Raw genomic sequence first — 23,280 nt, 5'->3', positions numbered from 1 at the left:
ACTGTTAAACAAATGCTTATTCTATCAATCAGCAACCCCCTGAGGTTAGTCTGTGACTGGATTCTTTTTTGCATGGTTCCTTCTGTATGCAATTCTAACCAACCTAAAGCTCTCAGATTAAACAATATATCATAGGGAATGCAGTACAGAGGGATACCTGCCCCAAGCGGGAGTTATATACATCCTGAACTATTTCCAAATTTTTTAATCTCATTTCTTACATCTAGTGTATCACTGATGAACCACCATGTGCTGTAGCAACCTAAGCAAAAAAAAAAGAAAAAACCTCAAAATTTTCTTATTTTCCATTCTAATTGAGAAAAGCTGTAACTGCAAAACTGTATGTAACTATTCTGCAATTCTCTCAACAGCAGAATTCCCTCCAGCAGATACATCCACTCATGCAAGTTAAGCTAATACTTTGGTTTGGAGGGGATGCACTTCTTCCTGGCAGAAGAATTCCATGATAAACTCCTTCTGCAACAAAACTGGCTGAGGAGGTTCCCGTCGGTCTCCGCTGCCTGCTCCCAGCTGCTACACTGCAGCTTGCAAGACCTTGCTGCAACATGCCAAGCACATCCACAAGCTGCTGAATTGGGCCAGCCAGGTTGGTTGTGGGACCTCCCTTCACAGACTGCCATGCCTGTAAGAACCTTTTATTCTTTCCCCCATCTCCGCTACAAGTTATCTTTAAAAGGTTTAGTAGAAAACATCCATGTCAAGGTATTGCTGTATCAGCTAGACAAAGCGGCCAATATCTGGTGTAACGAGGGACAGAGGCAGGAAGAATGTAAGGTGAAAAAGGAACAGGGAGAAGGAAAGGTAAATGAAAGAGGACAGAGTGGTCAGGATCCTCAAAGGACTTAGCGGGTATGGCCTGGGCAAAGGCTGACTCAAAAAAGACGGCGAGTGGGTGACGTAGAGTCAGAAGGCGAAAGAAGCAGCATAGACATCCCTAAAAAAAAGCAATGCATCATCTATGCAGCATATCCAACTGTTAGAAATAAACACAAGGAAACTCAGAAGAACCACAAACCTCCCCAAAAATCTAACAGGTTCCTCTAAACTGGCAGCACAGGAAATTCGGGACAAGCCACCTCCTGCTGTTGCCTACCACTATACAGAAAGGCAGAACTAGCTGTATATTACATATGAGGTAGCTGCTGTTTAAATCACCTTTTCCAAAGCAATTTTTCTCCACTATCCTCAACACTACCCCAAAGCACTGATCCCAGCTACTTTAAGCTCCAATACCCCTTCCTGTTGGAGTACACCAAGACAATCATCATCCTCATTACCCCTAGAAAAAGACAAATGTAAAAGTACTAGTGACAGGCTGTGCCTGGCCCACGCTCCACCATGTCCCAGGGTAGCTTCACCAACAGGAAATGATCAAACATCAAGGCAAACAATTCTTAAATTAGGGGAATATATTTAATAATTTATTTCTGGATAAGCATAAATGAGAGCATTGGGGAAAGAGTAAAAGTGAGCTATTTTAGCTCCTGAATAGCAGCATGGATGTACAGCTCTGCAGCAGCACAGAAAGAATTAGTGCAGCTGTCCCAATCTGCAAACTGCAACTTAATCTGCTGTATTGTCAAACACACAGTTATCTTCAAAAGTTGCTATTAGTACCAGTTTACATATATATATATACACACACACACACACACACGTATTAAATCTGTTCTTCCCACCTCATTGAAGCTGCTCTGATCAATCGTCTCTGATTTGTGTTTTTACCATGCCACAGAATCTGCTGGAAGCTGAAGGAGATGTTATGACCCAGATAACACCACTCTCATATGCACTAGCCTCTATCTGTAGCACTATTATATAAACATACTTTGCTTAACCAGTCCAATTTACGACCTTTGTGAGTCTAATGCTTTGTGTTGTGTGACCTTTAGAGTAACTAACCTTCTAGTCACTATAATGATCCATTTTATAAACGATGATTTACCCTAGTCTTAAACTTGGACAAGTAAAGCACACTATTGTTCAGAAAGCACGCTAATTCCAGCCTCTAAACAATACCAGCAGAACCAATCCTGGGTGACTACTCTTTATCCAGTAAAAAGAACAGCTTGAATGAAACCTGGGACGACCCCCTGCAGACAGCAGGAATTTTCTCAATGATTTCAATGTGGATAGTGTTTCACCCTTGGTGTCCCATGGTTACTTCCCAGTGCTCAGAGCTCTGGTGACATTACCTTGTAACTGTATCTGTAACAGTAGAGGGCCAGGAAGGATGAAGACGAGAAGTGTGTTTTCTCCGGCTCCCTCAAAGACCAGCGGAAATAGTGCACTTGGTGCGAGAAGCCTCAATGAAAGACTCTAACATCGAGCTCCCGTTGAACGTAGGGAGTGTGGGACAGAAGACTAACCAAGCGCGCACACAAACCTCCAGTGTCACGTTTCAATCCCAGTTAGCCAGGGGTCCAGAAACAGGACAGAAGTCAGCCCTTGCTGTTCAAGCAACTGGACCAACAATCAAAGCAGACATATCTACTTACATTTCTGCACATTCTTCTGAAGCAGGACCAATGAGATGTACCTCTGGGCTTAGCCAGGGCAAATGTTTTACCTAAAACTTTCCATCACACTGCAGGCTTGGACATTTTACCAACTCTCTATACTCAAAAAATCGCTTCACTTATACAAGAGGCAAAACCCCAACATATTTTAACAACGCAATGTATACAAAATACACAAAAGCTAAACAGAAGCATAGCCAGGTGCTGAGCTGCCACCACTCAACTTCCCTGGCCTCTCGATACCTCGTGTGGCCACCACACAACCTTCCTACTCTCTCACTTGCCCATAGGTACAGGCAACCAAAAAATCATCTTCACTGGCTGCAGGCTGGTTTCCTCCAGATGCGATAGCAGCAGGATCCGGTAGCCAAACAGTTTTCATAGCGAAGTATTATATAAAAAGCCTCCAGATTTTAAAAACAAGAAGTCAGCCTAAACACAGGCCTCGTACTTAACATTTGCCATCACCTTAAATTTAGCATGGCACGTCAGTTTCTTTAGATTCCTTCCAAACACCCTCCCCATCTTCATGTTTATCTAACAAATGAAACATGTCCTGAGGGAGGGTGGTTTCCCCCACCCCTCTCACCCTTAAAAAGATAGTTAGGATCTTTGTAATTTTATGTCTAAAGTTGGCAAAACAGTTATGTCATTTCTGGCTGAAAAGCAAAAGTAAATAACTACCCTGTTATTTCTGCAGATCTTTCTTTTGCGGGGAGGGTAGGGGAGGTTGCTTAATCAATAAATTGTTACTCCTCCTTTTTTTTCTTTTTTTTTTAAACCCCTCTCCCCCCACAACTCTTCATTAGGTCAAACAGCCCATAAAGAAAAACCTAATATACAAAGCTTCATTTTGCTGCTGAGGTCCCTTGCTCAGAGCTCAGAGCTGTTACAGAACAGCCCTGTATTTGCCAGAGATCCACAGAAACATCGACATTACAAAGGAAGCTTAAGCAGACAAAATAATTACTAAATTGAACTCTGTAGCCTTTGTTTCTGTTAGGGACCGCAGATTTCTAGAGGAGAGTGAAAACACTGTTTTAAGTCCTGATGGCATGTTTTTTTCCAAAAGAAGATATGCTAATTCTATTTTCAATAAAAATAATGACAGATGGCAGCTCTTACCACTATTTTATAGCAATTCAACCTTCTACGGGCTGTTGCTTCATCATGGAATCACACAACAGCCCAGGCTGGAAGAGACCTGGAAAGATCACCTGGTCCCACCTTCTGTGGGAAAGGGAGCCTAGATGAGATTGCCTAGCACCCTGTTCCATCACGTCTTGAAACCTACAGCAATGGGAGCTCTACCACATCCCTGGGAAGGCAGTTCCAGTGAATGGATGTTCTTACAGTAAAAAAATTTCTTTCTTAACGTTGAAAGAAACACATTCCTGCTCTTCAGGATCCATCAGCTCTGCCAGGCCCTGGCAGCATTCTAGCAATAGCAGGATTTTCTCACAGTCCTGTAATATGGATGAAGTTTCCTCAACTGGATGTTGACCAAGAATACTGCATGAACAACTGCCAAAGATCTATGGTCAACACCATGCTGCCTTTCCACATTGTCTTTCTTTCCAGGTCCCAAGAACCAACTACATAAGACACTCTTCCACTCAATGCCACCCTGTTAGTGGCATCTTTTCCCCTTCATCCAAACACAGGAATTCTTATTGTTATTTTTGGAAGTTGTAGTAGTATTAAATTCACAGCCATCAGTTTGCTTGTGCCATCCTGCAGTTCTGCATGTACCTGTAACACGGGGTAGCATAGTTAACCATGGCCAATTATCCATTTAGTTCTGTAATGCAATGAAAACAGCACCAACAGGTTTAGAAAACCCAGAACTATGAGATACTTGGCATGACTTAGAGCTGCAGACTGTTCAGCTCACAATCAGAAGCCTCTGGAAAGAACAATCATCCTTTTGGTCCAGGACTGAGTAACACAGGGATGTGTGTTCCTTCACCTCCACAGACAGGCACCTAACTCAGCATTCCATGACATACACAAGACCTTCTGTGGAAGGCAGAGATCTTTCTGCAACCTCTTCACAAGAAAAAAAAAAAACAACAAAAAGTTGACAGCACCAGCTTTTATGATTTTAGTCCTACTATACAAAAATCCTGGCAGAGGACAGAAGGTGTAAGTGGATATTGAACGGGTATGACAATACAGTACGAATATCTGACAGTTACAGTGACAATGAGGGAAAAATCCAGGACTTTGAAGAATAATCGGAATATGAATAATGGAATTAAAGGAAAAAAGAGAGAAAGCAGGTCCTAACAGTGACGGATATAAGGCCATTATTTTTTGCCGCAGAGAAAGTGTGGAAGGATATCACCAGAAGCACTTATGAACAAATTTGGGCTAAGTATCAGAATATTTTGCCCTGGTTTCAACAGATCCACTTCATTTCTTATTTCTGTATTTTAAGAATGCATGAGCATCCGATTTGTTTATTTGGGGTTAAAAATAGTGAATTCTGTAGCATAGCCGTTAATAGCCTCTTTAACACCTTGCACATCTGTTGTTGGAAGGCCTGTGTGAGATACCATTTGCTCTCTTACTCCACTTGTAGGGCAGGCTCGCTTCTGCATTCCCATCCCACACACACCTTGATGAGGGCAGACCTCGACATTTCAGATGGCCTGGAACAGAGTTCAGTTGATACATTTTCCTGCTTCATCCAGCACTTCCCTCAGTGTTTCTACAGCAAAGCAGCTCAGCTTTTTTTGCTTGCCTATCTTGAGGGAAAAATGAAAATTTTTGATTCCTCTCTTACCCAAACAGCAGTTTCCACTGAAGGAAAGTACAGTTAATCCAGCTTTAGAAGAGGGATTTGCTGACCATTGTTTAAACCCAGAGCTCTGCTGGCAGACACAAAGGCAACATTACAGCACAACAGACTGATGTCAGAAGGGGCACCATGCGCTGATAAAAGCCAACAGACCTTTCTCTCTCTCGCTTTCTTTTTTTTTTTTTTAAAGAAAAAAAACAACTCCCATTATAAAAGCATTTGAAGCAGTTCTGACTGGGTACCCACACAGCTTCCAAGTATTTGATGGCTGCCTAGAGTAAAACGAACTTCACTAGGAAAAGCAACCCAAAAGTTTTCAAAAGTTTCAACAGAACTGTTTCGGTTTGGTTTGAGGAAGAATGTGATAGTGGTAAGGTTAAAAAAAAAAAAAAAATTCAACAAAAAACCAACCCAAAACCCAACAAAACCACACCAGCCAGAGAAGAGAGGTTGAAGATGTCACAGCTTTTTGGTAATTGAGTATTGTGCCTCTATTGGCAGTCTCTGAGTAAGGATGAAAGTTTCCCAAGCTTAGAGGTTCCCCTCCAAGTTTGCAAACACAGCGATACCTCAGTCCTGCACCAGCTGGTTCTCAAACACGTGGCTGAACAAAGTTCTAGGGAGAGGCACACTATCGAGCACAACCGCCCTTCAGTTCTCATATTAAACTTCACAACTACGCAGGTTAGACCTGAAAAGCGTTACACTTGACGTGACCACAAGGAATAGGAAGCATAAGGAAGAGAAATTCCACAGGACGTCCACTGACAGGGACCCAAAGAAAACCAGGGGTGCAACAAGCATGTAGACTGAGTCAGTGGCTGGTGCAATGGGTGTGTGCAGGAGGTGGAGCGAAACTGGAACAGAAGCCTGGAACAGAAGCCGTTTTTTCAGTAACACCACATGGGTCAAGAGATACAAGGCCTTAAAAACATGTTTGAGTCTCTGGGGCCCGATTCTGATCCCACAGAAGTAAAGACTACCAACCCCACCGAAAACCTCACCCTGCACCCAGGGAATAGGACAGCATTTATAAAAACAATTATTGAAAAAGCAATACCAAAGGATGATTTGATTTGAACAGGAAAAGACTCAAGGATCAAGAAGTAATTGTCACAGCTTCTGCTCCCAAATCCTTTAAGTCATAAACAGACACCTTGCAACAAATAACGTGACTGTAACTGAGGTCTCTAGATTCTTGTCCTCACTCTAGCCATATCTTTTACAGCATTTGACAAAATTAATTCTTCCCCTCTAGAAGTGGGGATACTACTATTATGTCAGCACAGCGTACTAAGGTTTAACATTTAATGTGTGTTTCTACATAACCAGAGTCTTTGAAAAGAAGGGGCAGCTGAAGGGACAGTATTATTGCCATGAGATCCTCATCAAAAACTAGTTCAGATTGGCTCGGCTACCAGCACACACAGACCAAAAAATCAGCTGAGGGACCATAAACAAAAGATAATGAGACATGGCAGCAAGTCAAGCTGCAGGGGGTAGGGACGGTTAGTAGGTATCATAGGGATCAGCATTAGATCCAGTCCCATTAAATAACTTCATTAATGATCTGGAAAAGAGAATAAGTATCGTGTTAAAGGAGCCTGCAAATGATACTGGAAGAGGAAATATTCTTCTGCAAACGCCACAGAGGAAAAAGAAATAATATAGAAGGGACCTTAGATTATTAGAATTATGGGCAGGAAATGAAGATTCAATCTTAAAAATATATATTTTTTTAGACCTAGTGCATCTGGTGGAAAATAATTTGAAGCAGATACTCAAATGAAAAGAAAAATCTGGGAGGCAGCAATACTTGGAAAAATCAAGGAGCAATGAAAGACAAGCTAGCCACTAGTTTATGTTATGACACAATATGGCAGCCCAAAACATGACTTTAGGCTAAAAATGCCTAAGTGTCACATCATGGAGAAGAAACTTTCTCCCTGCACAAAACGGGTATATAAGATTCAGTTCCACACTGAGGCTGATATAGGGAAACTAAACAGCATATTCTAACCACAGAAACAAAATGTTTATCAAAGGTGTGTTACCGCACACTGCTCCCTCAAGACTTCAAACAGATTCTGTCTGAAGCCTGAACCAACATGGCATTTTTCCCCCCTGATGAATATTTAGTTTTTGACATCAGACAAAAGGCAACAACTGTCAATTCTGTGCTTTTTTTTTTTTTTTTCCTAAACAGAACTTTCATGATTCCGTTTACTGAGCAACACCTCAGTTGCCTATGGAAATAGCTCATGGTGGACAACCCATGAAGTCCCAGTATAGAAAGAGCAAATCCTGTCAAACACATCAAAATCTCAGCCCAAAGGCAGGCAAGGAGTATCAGGCAGACGACAACCGTCTGAAGCAGCTGGGGAATTCTATCAGGCAAGGTCAGACAGCAGAAAATCGTATCTGAGTGACTTTTCCCCTGGCTCTCCCTTCAGATTCCTATGCAGGTCTTTCCTGGTAACACCAGGACTGCTCTGTAAGAACCTGGTAAACCGCTACGCTAGTTTCCTGATCTTTTGGTTAAAATGTGACTATACTGTGATGCTTTTTGCACATTAACTTGCCATTAAATGGCAAATGTCCCATTTTCCCTAACTACAAGGCTCCCTCAAACATTCGTGGCTGGCAGGAGTTAAAAATGCAGGTTTTGTTCTGTAGCTCTGCATGCCTGCCAAGCCTTGCTGCCATCCAAGAAACCAAGCACTGTACCAGCCCGCTCCAGGTGTCATGTCCAATGTCAAAAGGAATAGACATCTTTTAGAAAGGGCTTTGAGCGTTTCAAAAGATCACAATTCAAGATGCTGGTTCTCCCACTCTCTCTACAAGTGTGTTCAAAAATTAATTAGATAGTGGGAGCATGTTTTCACCTTTACAGACTCTTGGTAAAACAAAGACCAAAGGAAGTCATGAGCTGCAGTATACCATCTCTGACATTCTGCTTCTCACCTCCAAGGCCCTTACTGGAAGAGATCCAGCCTCCTAAAGCCTTTTAACCCACGTATTTACATTTTCTCTGTGGACCAATTAATTTTTCCTACATATAAACCAGGATTCCAAGGAGCAAGATCATTACACTTCCCATCTTGTGAAATTTTCCTCCTGTTACTATCAAAAGCACCCCTTCAGCCTTGGCATTTCATTATCAGTAGATCATCTCTCTTAAGCAGTGTGCATTTCATCCGTATTGTATGATGAAGTGCAGAGCGATACGTGAAGGATGCCATCAAGAAACATACTTGGCTGATTTTAGCCTGGGGTGGCATTTCCTTGCGTAGCTGCAAGCTCCTGTGCAACTGCATGTCAATAGAGAAGCACAACGAAGGATCCAAGGGACAGATACAAAGGGCTCACCCACAGCACTCAACTTCTTGTCATGCAGGACCATTCCACTCACGCACATTAAACAGAAATGAAACACCACTCAGAAATGCAGAGAATAATAAAAGGTTGCTGCTGCATAACATCATTCAGAAATTTCATCATTTGCTCTAGACAGTGCGGGGATGTTTCGCTGGACCACCGGGGCCTGGCAGGCAGAATGACGTGACTCAGACACTTTCAGAATACACACACGCTAGACAAACACTTCAAAATACCACCTTAAGCCTACATCATGCTTCATAAGAATTAGTCACCTCCCCAACATGAGACATATAACTTTCCGTTTCTTTCACTGAATTATATTTTTTTTAAACCACACACTAACAGCCTCTATCCTTTCCTGTCCCATAAGGATTGTGAACAATTTACTGCTCATTTATCATGAATCATGCAGTACAGTAGACACTAAAATTTAGAAAATAATAGAACAACAGCAGAAATGTTACCAGGAGACCTTCACAATACCAGACAATTGGCAAGTGCCAGCTAGAGGAGGAACCTGCTGTTTTAAAGAGATAATAATAATATTTCACCTACTCTAGTCACCAAAGAGTTTTACTAGCATGACAGCTCTTGAGAACGAAGCTCATGGAGCAGTCAGAAATCCTTCTACTATATCAATGTTCACGGAGATAAGCCACAGATATTGATCCGGACTAGTGAAACACTGGCGTTTTCCCCTGTTACAGACAGAAAACGTTGGTATTCTCAAGTTCCATAAGCTTTCCTTTAACTCTTTCATTAATCATTACTCCACAGAGATGGATTTCTCTCATCCTTCTCTTCTCCAAATAAATTAAAATGGGGAAACAAAGGGAAAGAGGCACAGAGACACAGCAGCACTAGTGGCATTTGTTGGAGAAGACAAGAAATGGTCCAAAAGGAAAAACCTAAGCAGCTTCAATTAATATGCATCTTAGAAGATATTCCTGTGATAGCAGTTGATGTACAAATTTGGGGCAGCTATGAGATCCATATCCATGTTTTCTAAATATTGGACAACAAAAGCGCACCTACTCCTCTAAAGCCAAAGCACCACTTTAATCAAATGCTGTCACTTCCAGCCTTCAGAAAGAAGAATTTGGGCAACACAGGCTCTCGCCAAGCCCCTAGGAACAGACCCCTGCTCTTGCTGCTAGAGGCAGTGTTTTGTGAAAGGGTTGATTCAGTCACTGCTGTCCCTCAAGCGTACCGCAGATCTACTCAAGTTTACTTTAAACTAGGTAATTTGGGTTTTGGTGTCAGCAGATCACGAAAGCAAAGAGCTGCAACCCACCTGCAAAAGTCGGCAAAAGCAGCAGAGTAAATACTTGAAGCTATTACCCTACAGCGAGCCTTACATTACCTCAGCTACAGAAGGTCAAGGTTTACTACAGTCACAGCAAGGATATGCTCTGTCACTTCTGGGCAATAACCTGGAAGAATCAGAACTTCAGAGCTATCTCAGAAATTCAGGAGCTTTCCAATCCTCCCCCTTCACTGAATGGAGACAAATGCAAACAACCTACAACACCTAACAAAAAACAGCTTGGCATCTGTCACTCATAACAGCAGAATGAGAAAACAAAGGTTTAATTTGCATCCATGCATTCCTCCCTATTTTCCTTCACTTCCCTTAGTTTAACTAACCCAAGTATTAACTTTAAAGGCAAATAAACTTTCAGTACTTTTCCAACATACTGTTTCTGCTCCCATTTCTGTCACATCCTCTTCCGAGCTGTGAACACCTTTGGGATTTCACTGAATCCCTTGCTTAACAGCTAGGAAAGACACGGCTGTCATCTCACTGTGCACGGACAAACTGAACCTGACTCAAGCTAAAAACCAAGCAAAAGAGAACCCACTCAGTTTCCAGTTCCATATAGGATAGCTATGCATCCTCCTGCCACATAAACAGTAATGGCCTCCAACTCTGGCAGATGCTACTGAAGAGCCAATTACAGGTCACAGCATTAAGGAAAACTGAAATTAATGCCAATCTATTTTAATCTACTCTCTGTAAACTGCACCTGTTTAATTGCAGCTTCAGAAGCAGCTAAGCTGTCTCAGGATAGTGGGGGGAAGGAAGATGAAGCGGTCAAAAGAGGACAGCTAAGAGAAGGAAGCACTGCTGTCATCTTTGCTTGAAAAGTAGCACTCAGAGGCTTTAGGGAACCAAGAAAAACTACAAGTGGTATTTTTTGAGCTGGGTTGCAAGGATTAAAGCCTGGTAAACATACTTCAGAAAATTCAGAACACAAAGGATCCCATCCAGTCCCCCCTCCTTACCACAGATTATCTGACAGATTGGCTCCTTTCTCTTTAGATTCAGAAGCTTCTTGAGCTTTCACCTTCTTCTCCCACCCCATTTAGGACCTTTGTTAATTAGCGCATCAGTGCTTGTCCAGTGCTCTCTGGATTTACAAAGCACCCATAACCTTGCTCACAACACATTCGGCAGACATTTCTGACCTGGCCTTCAAGGCTTCACCCTGCATTGGCTCTCCAAAAGACGCTAAACATGTTTGCCCCACAGGAAATTATCAGCCAGCCTCTTCATCTTTCAGATGCTCCAGGCACTGGACTAGCAGTAAGGACATTCTGCGCTTCAGAACATATGCCCAACTTTCCTCCAGAACTAGAACTCAGAGCATTCTTTTGTTCATTTAACCTATTCAAGACAAAAGCCAAGTTCCTCTGTTTGATCAGTCCCAGAACACATCAACATAGATAGTCATACACTTTTTTTCAGGAGATAAAAATGCAAGCGTTGTAAAGTCCTCCTCTTCAGGGAACCTAATGTTCTAGCTGGACTGCAGTTGTCCAGGCACATAGTGCAAGAAGACAAATTCTGCCTCCAAAAAAGCCCATTTTGGCTTTTGTGGGCTGCAGTCAGATTCTTCCCATCATTACAGCACGATAGAAAAGGCCAGGTTCCTGGACACGACAGAGACTGTTCTCTTACAGGGTCATTCTAAGGAGTTTATTTTGGTCTTCTCTAAAGAGGCCACCACGTTAGCGGTGGAGCGTCTGAGCTTTGTAGCTTTCCAGCTCTGCCACACGAGAGACTGGGAAGCCAACCACAGCAGCTCTGCTTAGCAGAGGAGTTCTCCAGGGAAGGGATAGGATACACAGTGTGGTTTTGTGGCACTAAGGAGGCAGAAGCTCGTTTTCGCAATCCCACAGGCAGGAGGACTTCAAAAGCACAAACCACAAGATAAATGAAGCTATCTTGGGACAAAGAAAGTTGTTCTGTATGCTGTTTTCTAAAAAATAACCCCACACATGATATTATGTTGCCCTCAGAGGATGAGCAGCAAAGGGGCAATTATTAACTGGCCAGACTGAGCTGGAAGAACAGGGTTGGGCCTGGCAAAGACAGAGGTACCACACAACCACAGAGGCATCACAGCAACTGTGCTGCCTACCGGAGAGCTGTATTAACTGAAAAGTAAAAAAGAAACCTTTACCAGTAATGGGTTTTTTAATATGTATACGTATATATATACGCACACACGTGCACTCAAAAACACAAGCTTAATGCAAATATGTTTTATGGGCTCAGATGGGGTAAGTCCTTTCCAGTATTCCAATTGCCAACAGGAAAAACAAGAACGTCGGTGTTGGGGTTACTGCAGGGCAGCTATGCTGTACATCAGCCCCTGTTCAGCCCACCCACATTCGTTTGCTTTCTAAGCAGCTCATGAAGCACCAGCCTATACCTCCCACAGCACCTGGCCTTCAGACTCCTTTGCAACGCTTAGAAAGTGGTCACAAAACTCTTCCTCTGCTTCAACTGGAAGTCTCAGGTGCTGCCTCTACAAATCCACAAGCTCCACAGTTCGCTCGTATTCACACCCCAGAAAAATTATCCACAATAGTGAAAAGCACCAAAGTATCCCTTGCAGCCAATTTCATACCTCACTTTGGGTTTCACCCTCAACGAAGTAACAGCAACAGCACTGAGGCAGGGGGAGGAAGATGCACAAAAAGCAAACCAGCCTAATTACGGAACCATGTCTTTGTAGGTACGTGTGTGGCCTCCACTATTAGTGTCCAAGTGCCTTTTCCTACTAATGAACAATTTCAACAGCTCTTAAAAACTGGGAAGTATTATCTTCAGTTCAGAAGCAGAGAATGGAAGCCAAACAGCACAGATCTGCAAGTATTTGGGTGCTCAAGTCATTTAAAATCACTTGAGAATTAGACATCTAACTATCATTACGCATCTGGCCAAAGAGATTTCGACCTGACTGGGTATTGCTAAGTGCGCATACCTCCCACTGCAGGCACTCCCCATGCTCGGAAACCTGAGCCCTAAGTGACTTCCCAAAGAACTTGTGGCCAAACTGAGAAATTAATGCAGATCCTACGTGGTCCCAGTCCACTTCTTAAGCAGGGCACAATTTGCCCTGCCTGTACCTAGGTCCTTACCCCAGAGAGCTCATTAAAACAAACTTGCAGGAAATCAAAGTCACTCTTGCACAAATGTGGAAGGATTTACACACGTTGCTTTGGAAGTCAAAGTAACACCTCCTGCTCCACTTCACCAGTCTGCTCCCCTATGCTCCCTGACCCAAATTAAGTCAGATCCAAGTTCTACTTCCCCTAAAAAAGGTCAAAGTCAGGCTCCTGAGACCCTCTTGGGGGTTCCCAAGTTCCCGTATTAGCCTTACAATTATTAAAAGGCCAACATTAAAGGAAGTCCAGCCCTGAGGCCACTGTTGATCTAATAAACACTGGAATTAGATTTCTTCGCAGTGAAGAGGCTGCCCGCCTGATGGCACAAAGCCAACATTTAAATGCTACTGTTGCTCAGAGCCCTAAATTAGTTTTGGATCTGGGGAGTTTGCCTTGAGCTACAGCCAAAAGAAACATAGGAACTGGAGGAAAATTTGTTAAACGTTAACAGAGCTGCGGAAAAGGACTACGGCAGGGCTAGTAGGTGGCAGGGAGGAAGGAAGGGAAGCCACAAACAGAAGAGACACAAGCAGCAAGACATGGGAAGTGAGCAACAAGGAAGATTTTTGTGCAGAAGCGACTCCCCTGTCCAATCCCCCATTTAGTTGCATGAACAGCAGATTCTTAGGTCCCACTTGCTCATAGGTTTTTTTGCAACTACAGTGGTTCTCATCTACCTTCCTCTCCACGTCCAAAATACAGAATGAGAACCTGAGGAAACTCTGTCACTCCTGACTCCTTGGCTGTGTCAATGCTGAGTTACCATGAAACTTGACTGTCATCCTTGGTCAGCTAGGAGCAGGCGGATATTTGCAGTCTCCCTGGCTGGGATCTCGGCAGATCCCACATTCTCGGGGGCGGTGGTACACACTGCCTGCAGGAGCACGTCCTGCAGCAGGCTCTTTTCACGAAGAGGATGCATTGAAAACAGTGCGAGATCCTGTCTGTTCACGTTGTTCTCCATTTTACTGATGAAGTAGGGGGACTTAGCACAGTACCCTTCTTCCCTTGAACACTCAATCTAATCCAAGTGTCTATGCAAAGAAAGTTTAAAGATACTCCCATTTTGACTTTTTTCCCTTCTCCTTTTCCCAACAGGAAGGAGCTAAGCATGAAGACTCCTGCTTTTGACAGTAGCTTCCCAGGAAGCCAAGCCAGTGAGGACACAACCTGCACTGGTAGTTTCTGATGGAAGTGACCAGACATGGAGGACAAGAAAAAGGAAGATCAGGAACTTCCACCTCAGAAAGCTCCTATGACAAGGTGACCCACTTAGTAGCCAAGGGAAACTATGTTGTCTACCTAGACTTTGGTAAGGCCTTTGACAACATTTCCCACAACATCTCCTGGAAAAACTGGCTGCTCCTGGCTCTGACAGGTGTGCTCTACACTGGGTTAAAAAACTGACAGCCGACCCCAGCGAGTGGTGGAGAATGGAGTCACACATCCCACTGGTGGCCAGGCACAAGTGGTGTTCCCCAGGGCTCCGTGCTGGGGCCAGCCCCGTTTAACAGCTTTATCAGTGATCTGGATGAGGGCATCAGGTGCACCCGCAGGCAGCTCGCAGGTGGCACCGGGCTGGGGGCAGCGGCTCTGCCGGGGGGCAGGGGGCTCAGGGGGGCTGGGCAGGCCGGGCCGGGGAGCCAAGGCCAAGCGTGCGAGGGGCGGCGCGGCTCAGCGCCGGGGGCCCGTGGGGCACAGCAGCCCCCGCAGCTGCGGCTGGGGCAGGGGGCTGGGGGGGCTGCCCGGCGGGGGCTGCGCATGAGCCCCCCGCGTGCCCGGGTGGCCCAGGAGGCCAGCAGCGCCCTGGCTGGTGTCCCACACGGCGTGGCCAGCGGGGCCGGGGCAGTGCCCGTCCCCCTGCGCTCGGCACGGGTGAGGCCGCCCCTCGAGCCCTGGGCTCAGCTCTGGGCCCCTCACGGCCAGAGGGACACTGAGGGGCTGGAGCGTGTCCAGAGCCGGGCGGGGGCTGGGGGGGCTCAGCCTGGAGAGGAGGGGGCTGGGGGGGCCTGGTCGCTCCCTGCAGCTGCCTGACAGGGCCTGTGGGCAGGGGGGGTCGGTCTCTGCTCCCACGGAACAAGCGACAGGGCAAGGGGGAATGGCCCCAGGTTGCACCAGGGGAGGTTCAGGTGGGGTACCGGGAACAATTCCTTCATGGACAGGGTGGTCAGGCACTGACAGGCTGCCCAGGGGGGTGGCTGAGTTGCCATCCTTGGAGGTATTTAAAAGATGCACAGATGTGGCACTTGGGGACATGGCTTAGGGGTGGGCTTGGCAGTGCTGGGGTAATGATTGGACTTGATGACCTTAAAGGTCTTTTCCAACCTCAGCGATTCAATTAATTGGAAAGAGCAAGGAGCTTTAGATAGCAAAAAGCAATCCTTCTGTCACCTTCCCAGTGCCCACGCAGGACCTTCATTTGCTCCAACTGTATCTCCACTCTTTCCACCTCCCTATGGAAAAATTTCCAAGCCAGCAGGCACACATGTGCATGGGGTGCTGTAGAAAAGGATAAAACAACTGAAGAGCATACTCATTAGAGATCTTACACGCCATCCTTTACTGGGTCACACTTGAAGCTGAACATTGCTGGGGGGCAAGGCCATTTGCCCCACCACCCCCACCCCCCTCCTCACAGGGACCCTTTTCAAAGCCTGGAGAGTCTATTTGAATAAATCATCTGTGCTTCTCAACAGAAGAAGCTGGCTACAAACATGGCACTACAGAAGCAAGAGAATGAGCAGTGGGCACTCAACCATGCCCAGACACTAAATCAGCTGCGTAAAAAAATAGATTAAAGAAAACCAGAAGTATCTCAACATGGACTTTCTTCCACACATTTGAAATGAAACCAGTATATAATAAAAATGAGAGTTTTCCGTCACAGCAAGGGTCTTTAAGCATCTTGAAATTCCATTCCATCACTGTTGAAATAACGTATGTCCAAATTGTCTGTCTGTCTTCAATCTCCACATCAGTCCCCAAGTTCAGCTGAACTAGTTTTGCTCTCACACAGATTACAGCATCCTTTAAAATACTTACCTAGTTTTTTTATGTTATATGCACCACAGGGGTATTCACGTTTCTACAAAGTTCGTTTGCAACGATCCCCAAGGAGTCTGTGGAACTTTACAGGTTCCTTCACAGATTTTTCCTGTTGTCACATTTAGGATTGCACAAAAGGGGAGACAGGTACGGACAAGGGCTGCTAAAATCTGTAAAGCTATTAAAATATAGCCAGCAACGTTTGAGCAAACCCCTGTACAACCTCTCCACAAACAAAATATCCCCCAAACCTTATTTTCATTCTTCAAGCACTTGTCCTTCATGAGATATAGTCTGCTTACAGGTCTCCTGCTGTGCACACAACTCCTTCCCCAAATGACAGAAGTCCTCTCTCACACAAACATGTAAACACAGACTGAGCAATGCTGACTCCGGTGAGCACCCCCATCCCCCATAAGCCTTGTAAAGGGTTAAGGCCCAGTTATCACACGCTGGTAGGCTGACAGCTTTATGTCTGTAATGTCTATGTGGGTTTCAGACTCTCCCTTTAATCGGGTTCCATTGCAATTAATCAGTCGGTTTCTTTATAAGAAAAAAATAATAATAATAAAAAACGGCAAGCACTCTATTCAGCCCAATTCAATCTGTCCAGCCAAATCTCATGACCAGCTGGAATGCCCCTTTCCTTGCCTGCCCAGCAGGATGCCCAAGAATGGCGTGTGAACGTTTCTCTCTGCTCCTGCTCCAGCGTTAAAATGAACAATAGTCCCTGCCAGTGTCATTCTTCAGCAATTCATCTCTTCCTGTCGCCAGACTCTTTCGTTCCTTCTTGCCCCTTCCACCTTTTTTGTATGAAAAACAACAGCAGATCGGCAGCAATATAATAAAATAAAATTGTATTTACTTGGGAGATTTGGGGGAAGAGGCAAGAAGGGGGTTGGGGAGAGGAACAGCCCCCACCCCCCTCCTGCAATGAAGAGGCAGAAGGGGACTGTTCTCAGGCCCCAGCTGACCTGCTCCGCTCCACGCCTGGTTTCCCTGCTGCAAGGAGCATCGAATTTGCCAGGGGGGCTGTAGGGGGGACAGGGCCCTTTTCTTCTGCAGGATGTTGGAACTGTAATTACAGAGAGGCAGTTTCCGGGGGGGAATTAACATGGATCTCAACTCATGTTCCCTGTGTTTTTCACGTGCAGACCTGTGGCCTTTACTCGACTTTCTCATTCACCAGGGAATGGGTCAAAAGAGGCTGCTGGCGCTGTGTTACGAGAGACTTGGGTCTCCTCTTCCTGAAGGAGCAGGAACAAGAGGGAAATGCTATGGGACAACTCCAAGGAAAATATTATAATATATTCACACACACTCACATAAATATATACTCCCCAAAGCAGGAAATGTGTCAGTGTAAAAAGTTAGGCACCACTGAATGGTCCATGAGGAACAGGTTAACCACAGAGGCAGCAGTAAATAGCACACTAAGAGACACACGTGACTTCCCAACACGAGCTTGCTGTCCGTTGTAGGGAAATGAGGGACCGGGTCTAGTGTTACAGAACCTGTAAGTTTTTAGTAAATTTACTTTAACAGGTGTACATTTAAAAGGGTCGCTTCCTGGTACGCAGAACTGAGCAACAGCCTGGGAAAGACAGTATCTTATACAGTATGCTTCAGAAGAAAACAAATCCAGCTGCTATTGATTACACAGGACATTTAAAATCTATTATAAGCAAGTTAAAAAAGTTTTAATGAAATCCTAGAATTAAATTCACCTGCACAGCTTTTAACAGGCCCCTTCTGCACTTTATGACACCACACAGTCCCCACATTACTTGCACTACAAAGTCTGAACTGAATATAAAATTATTATATGGTATTCATCACCGTAACAGTCAAGCAGTCCATAAACACAGATTCATTTGTCTTCACGTCTTACTGCTGTGAATGGTTTCATCAGCTCCATTTTATAGGTCTCAGACAGCCAGAGTCCCAAGCCAGAAACCTCTGTTCCTGGGTGTCCAACCTGGAGAGCCAAGGAATGGTCTGCAGAAGTGTTGGATGCTTGTAAAACACCGCAGAAGGGAAGGGGAGCAACACAGGTGGTACGAAAGTAAAACACTGTGCCAAACAGGTCAGCCTCAGGCCTCTCAAACTTTCTAAGAAAAAGGACAGGCAACAGAAAAGAACCTGAAAGACACAAGCTGCTTTGTGGGTGAGCCACTACAGAGAAGTGGGACTTGGGAGCAAGAGGGACAGGGTAGACGTAGGAAAAGGGAGCACAAGGCAGTGTCCCACCTCACGCCTGGTACCCAGCACCCTCCTTCCATCTACCCATTCCCTCATCCCATTTTTTTTCAGCAAGCTGCTTTACTTCTTTGTAAAGAAGAATCCAAATCTCTTCTGCTATTCTTTCATCCTAAACTTTTCTCTTTTTTCGACACACACACACCCCGCCATGCCCAGAAATTCAAACATGATCCAAATCAGGTGCAAACAAGTCACCTTTCTCTCTATTCCCACTGAGTACACATACTCAAGTTTGAGCCAGGTGCAAGCTGATGTAAAAAGTGCAGCTAAGTGATCCAGATGGAAAAGAGCGAGCAATAAGTTAACCCTTCATTATTACCTGGAAAAATGTGAACAGGCAGACAGGATGTATCGTTCAGTATCCGGCATCACACAGCTGCAATGTTTTGGCACACCCACTCTACAGCCTTATGGGATGACAGACTCAGCTCCATAGGGGACTCCATGTTATTTCTTGCATTATATAGTCTTCAATTCTGCATCCTATCACACAGAACTAGCCTACTGTAGATGCCTTCTCCTTCTCATGGCCTGCAGGGCAGCGAAGGACCCCCCAGCCCAGAGGGCAGCCCCTCAGGAGGCGTTATCTAGGCTACAGTTCCCCCGCAGCCCTCCGCTTGGGGGAATAACTGGAGCAGAGCTCCTGTTCAACCCACGCCTGCCACTGGATCGTCAACGTCCATCACAGAAAGAGTCAAGGAGGCTTTGGCTGACAGGCTTTCTAACTCTTACTCAGCACATACAAATACCAATTTTCAAATATTTACAACTCCACCATGCACGAGTGAATTTCAGAGACACCAAAGAACCTTTAAGCCCCTTCTGGTTTTTTTGTATTTCTGGAGCATGGGAGGCTTAACAAACCTTCTCAAGCTTTTCTGGCAAGATTTTCGACATGGGCGGGGTGGTGAGGGTGGTGCATTTTCTCTCTATCCTTATTCTCCAAACTCAGTGAATCATTTCTAATTGAAGTTTCATAGAGTTTTAAGCAGAAACTCTTTTCTCTCTCCTTCAAGTTTGAGCCTGGAAAGTTAGAAATTGGTCAAACTTTAATCAACCAAAAAGAAGGAGAAAATCAGGTAGGGACTGAGGTAGACTTGGCCTCTATAGCAACCAGCCCTTTCCCACACACCATCCTCCTTCTGCTCTAGAGGTATCAGGAACCTCCCCTTGAATTTCTAATTCACCAACACAGCCAAGCTGAACTCAAAGCAACAGTTCTGAACTTGCACTTCATTTAAAAACCTCAGCTTCTAATTTAGTTCTCAGGAGAAACTGCTCCCAAAAGCTTGTCTGTTTTTCCAGCCGTATTAGTTGGTCTAACTAAAGTTGTTCTCTCTCCCTACAAACCTTGCCTCACATGTAGTTGTCATGCTATAAGGATAGAATGCTTCTACAAATACTGTACAACGAATATAGAAGAAAGGGGTTGTCACCAGATGCCAGCAAGGATAAGGATGCCTGAAATTCTCCATCAAGACAGTTATGTACATTCACGTCTTCATTTGGCATATTAGTAATTTCTTCCTGCACCCTCACCTCCATATGAGAGGCAAGGATGTCCCTTATTTAAAAGCATTGGCTACATCCATGCAAAGAACTCTACTGTGAGCTTTACAACAGCACAGCAGTCTTGCCTTCCTGCGTATTTTCCCACAACCTGACCCAGGGTAAGCCTTTACTTATTGAATTCTGCCAATTGCTTGGAGACTGGATTCAGTTTGGAAATTTTGCTGGAATTTAACTGACTGGCAATGGAAGATGAACCAGGCCTTGGCCGGAGAGTTCAGGAAGTCCAGTCTCCACACACACAGCCCCTTGTGATGCTCAGCATCGGTGGAACAATGACCTTAGAGCAAGAGCATTCCCTGCTCCGGGAGAGTGCTGACACAGGTAGGCATCTCCTGCCCAAATTTCTGACTTGATAGATCTGGAACAAGGATTATGCTTCTGGCATCATTCCTACTATAACACCACCGTCAGGTCTAAGATGACATTTGAATCTTTAATACACAGCAAATCATGTGTGCAACACAAGCTCAGCCGATGCAAGAATTTAGCCCCACGCTATGGGTGTGCCATGCTTGCTGCCAGCCCTGCAGGGATGGAAAGGAATGTTTAAAGGAGGTGGCCTGGTTACTTTTTCCTTGTAACGCTACAGAGAAATGTAGCTTGAATGATTACTTCTTGACACAATCACACAGTTTCATGATGGTTAGGTATCTCCGCTGCAGCTTTAGAAACGGGGGACAGAACCAGCACATAGACAGGAGCTTACCTGACTATCCGAGGACTACAGTAATGGGGCTCAAGGAACTCCCAAGGCCAAAACCTATCAGACAGTCAAGCTGCAACAGTTTGCTTTAAAGAGACATCACTTCTCTGACTTCCTCCACATCTGGAGCTGGGAACCAGATCAAATAAACTAGAAATTGAGAGATAATTCACAGGTAGTAGAGGGAACACGAAGTCAAGCATAAAACCATACAGAACAGTTAAGCAGAAATAAGCTAGACGTACTTAGCACAAGAAAAGGCCATGCTTTCAGCCTACCCCCAACGCTTTGGATGAAACCACCCAGAAGGGGCTTGTCAGCTAATGCCTCCTACTAAAAGAAAAACAAAAAAAAGGAGACTGGATGAGCCCAAACCATTATGGTCTGCCTAAATCTCCCTCCTCCCTCAGATCCAACACTGATGCTCCCCAAACCCTCTCTAGCTTTAGCATGGAGGCTGAATGCTGACAAAGGCTCCCTTTAGAAGCCTGGACCGCAGAAGCCAGAGATAAATCCCTCCACCCATCTCTATTTTTGTCTCCCTTGCATATACAAATTTTCTTTCCCCCTCCCACCTCTCAAACCAATCTCACCCTCCTCCCCTCAAAAGCGATTAAGGAAGAGCTGTGGAAATATTTGCCCAAAGCTGGAGCCCGTTGCTGGGCCCAGCTGTATTGTTCGTAGGAATACACACAGCAAACTTGCACTGTGAGGAGCCCTGCGGGACTCCGGGCGCTTCGGGGAGGCTTTGTGAGCCCAGCTCTGCATGCACTAGCCAGACCGTTGTGAAAAGGAAACAGAAAAAATGGTTACAAACCCCAATGCTCCCCCACTCCCATCTCTCCCCCCCTCCCACCAGCCGCCACCTTCCCCAAGACAAATCGAGAGGGGAAGGGGCCGCTGCCGAAAAGAATGAAAAGGTTTCCTCAGTTAGATTTAAGGCAACAAGTCAGGGCTGCAAGGAGTCCTTTATCCGCCAGGGAAGCCTCCCACTGCTCCAGAGCTGGGCGAGCGGGGATCCTGGGGCCAGCTTTCTGAAGGCTGCCATTGATTTGTCACTGGTGATAAGTGAGGCCAGGGCCGTTCCCACCACCGCCTGCAGAGGGGATGACTCTCCCACAACGCCCGGCGGGGGAGAGGGGCGGCAAACGAGGAAAGGCAGGACCCCACGGTCAAAAAAATCCCCCAAATGGCTCTTTTTGCTTAACGAGCAGCAACAAAAAGGAGTGACTGTGCTGAGGCTGAGAGGCAATGGTGCATAGGGGCAGCATGGCGGCACGCCGGCAAGCAAGCCTTCCCCGGGCAAGGAAGAGCAGGGGGTTCTTCATCCCTCGCCTCCTAAGGGCATCCCAGTGCCAACTCGGTCGAACAATATTCCTTCAAAAACTCCCCAGCCGCTCCTTTGCCAATAGCAGGAGGCTTTTAAACCTGCTCTATTTACATAGAGACACTCTTCTCCCAAGCATATACTGCTGGAAACTCGTTCTTCTGCTTTTTGGGAGGGGAAATCTTTTCTCACAGTACTAAATAAATGAGAGAGGCTAATGAAGCACCATGTCTAAAAGGTGAATTCCCAAAGCAACAGGAGATCTTAAAGGAGAACCAGAGCTCCCCCAGGGAACATACAAATAGAGCTGCAGCTGCCTGGGCAAGACCAGATGCAGATGGGTGAACTGAAAGCAAGACAAAAGGGGAGAAGAAAAAAAAAAAGGCAGGAAAAAAGAAAGAGAAAAAAAAAATCAGTAAAAGAAGTAAAGATCCTTGGCCTTTCTGATGTAACTAATTAGGAAAGACCATCAAAACTGGTTCAACTTGCATTATAAAACATGCCTCATGCTCCAAGACGCTGAGGAGGTTTGGGAGCACATAGGACACCTTCCCTTCCTTTCCCTGCCCTCAGCAAAAGCCCTTCAGCTGGCGTCTACCCTGGCCAGGCTAAGGCTGAGGCACACAGGCACTGTAACACAGCCTGAAGGCCACGAGATTTGAGTTTTCGGTGGGAAAAAATCATCATGCCTGCAGCCTCCTTCCAGTTCAATCAGACCAGACCCAGCAATCCAGAGGATCTTATCTGGCAAGATATTATCTCAGGACAATTGCGTGCAGCTCCTAAAGCACCAGTTTATAATCCAGCATGCTAAAATAAATGGAAGTTGCCAGGCTGTAAATTGTGACATTCAGCAATATTCTAACTCTTACTCAGCCATTCAGAGGTACTGGGCAGATTACTGAGAGCAGTAATTATTTCAGATATCCTAGTTAAAATTTCTTGTTGCACAAGAGACCACAGCTTCCCACAGACCCTTAAACTGGGGATGAGCACAATATCAGAACCTTAACAGACAAAATCCAGTCCAAAAATATCACAAGTTTAAACAAAACAAAACCAAAACCCACCCCACCCCAAACCTCTCATTCATATCTGGGAACCAGCCAGCAGCCAGTTAGCTCAGAACACAAGTTTAACACACTTCTTGCCAGAAATATCACTCTGCAGCCAAGCAGCCACATCCCAA

General features: G+C 45.2%; 1 protein-coding gene across 4 annotated transcripts in view; it reads right to left on the bottom strand.

Moving 5' to 3' along the window:
* LRP4 (LDL receptor related protein 4) overlaps positions 1–23,280 on the bottom strand; it is an 83,456-nt gene that overhangs the window by 43,298 nt on the left and 16,878 nt on the right. The gene's annotated exons all lie outside the window — the stretch shown is intronic.

Source organism: Falco cherrug, chromosome 7, assembly GCF_023634085.1.
Source record: "Falco cherrug isolate bFalChe1 chromosome 7, bFalChe1.pri, whole genome shotgun sequence".
Classification (NCBI taxonomy): Eukaryota; Metazoa; Chordata; class Aves; order Falconiformes; family Falconidae; genus Falco; species Falco cherrug.
This window is presented reverse-complemented; position numbering and strand designations above follow the sequence as displayed.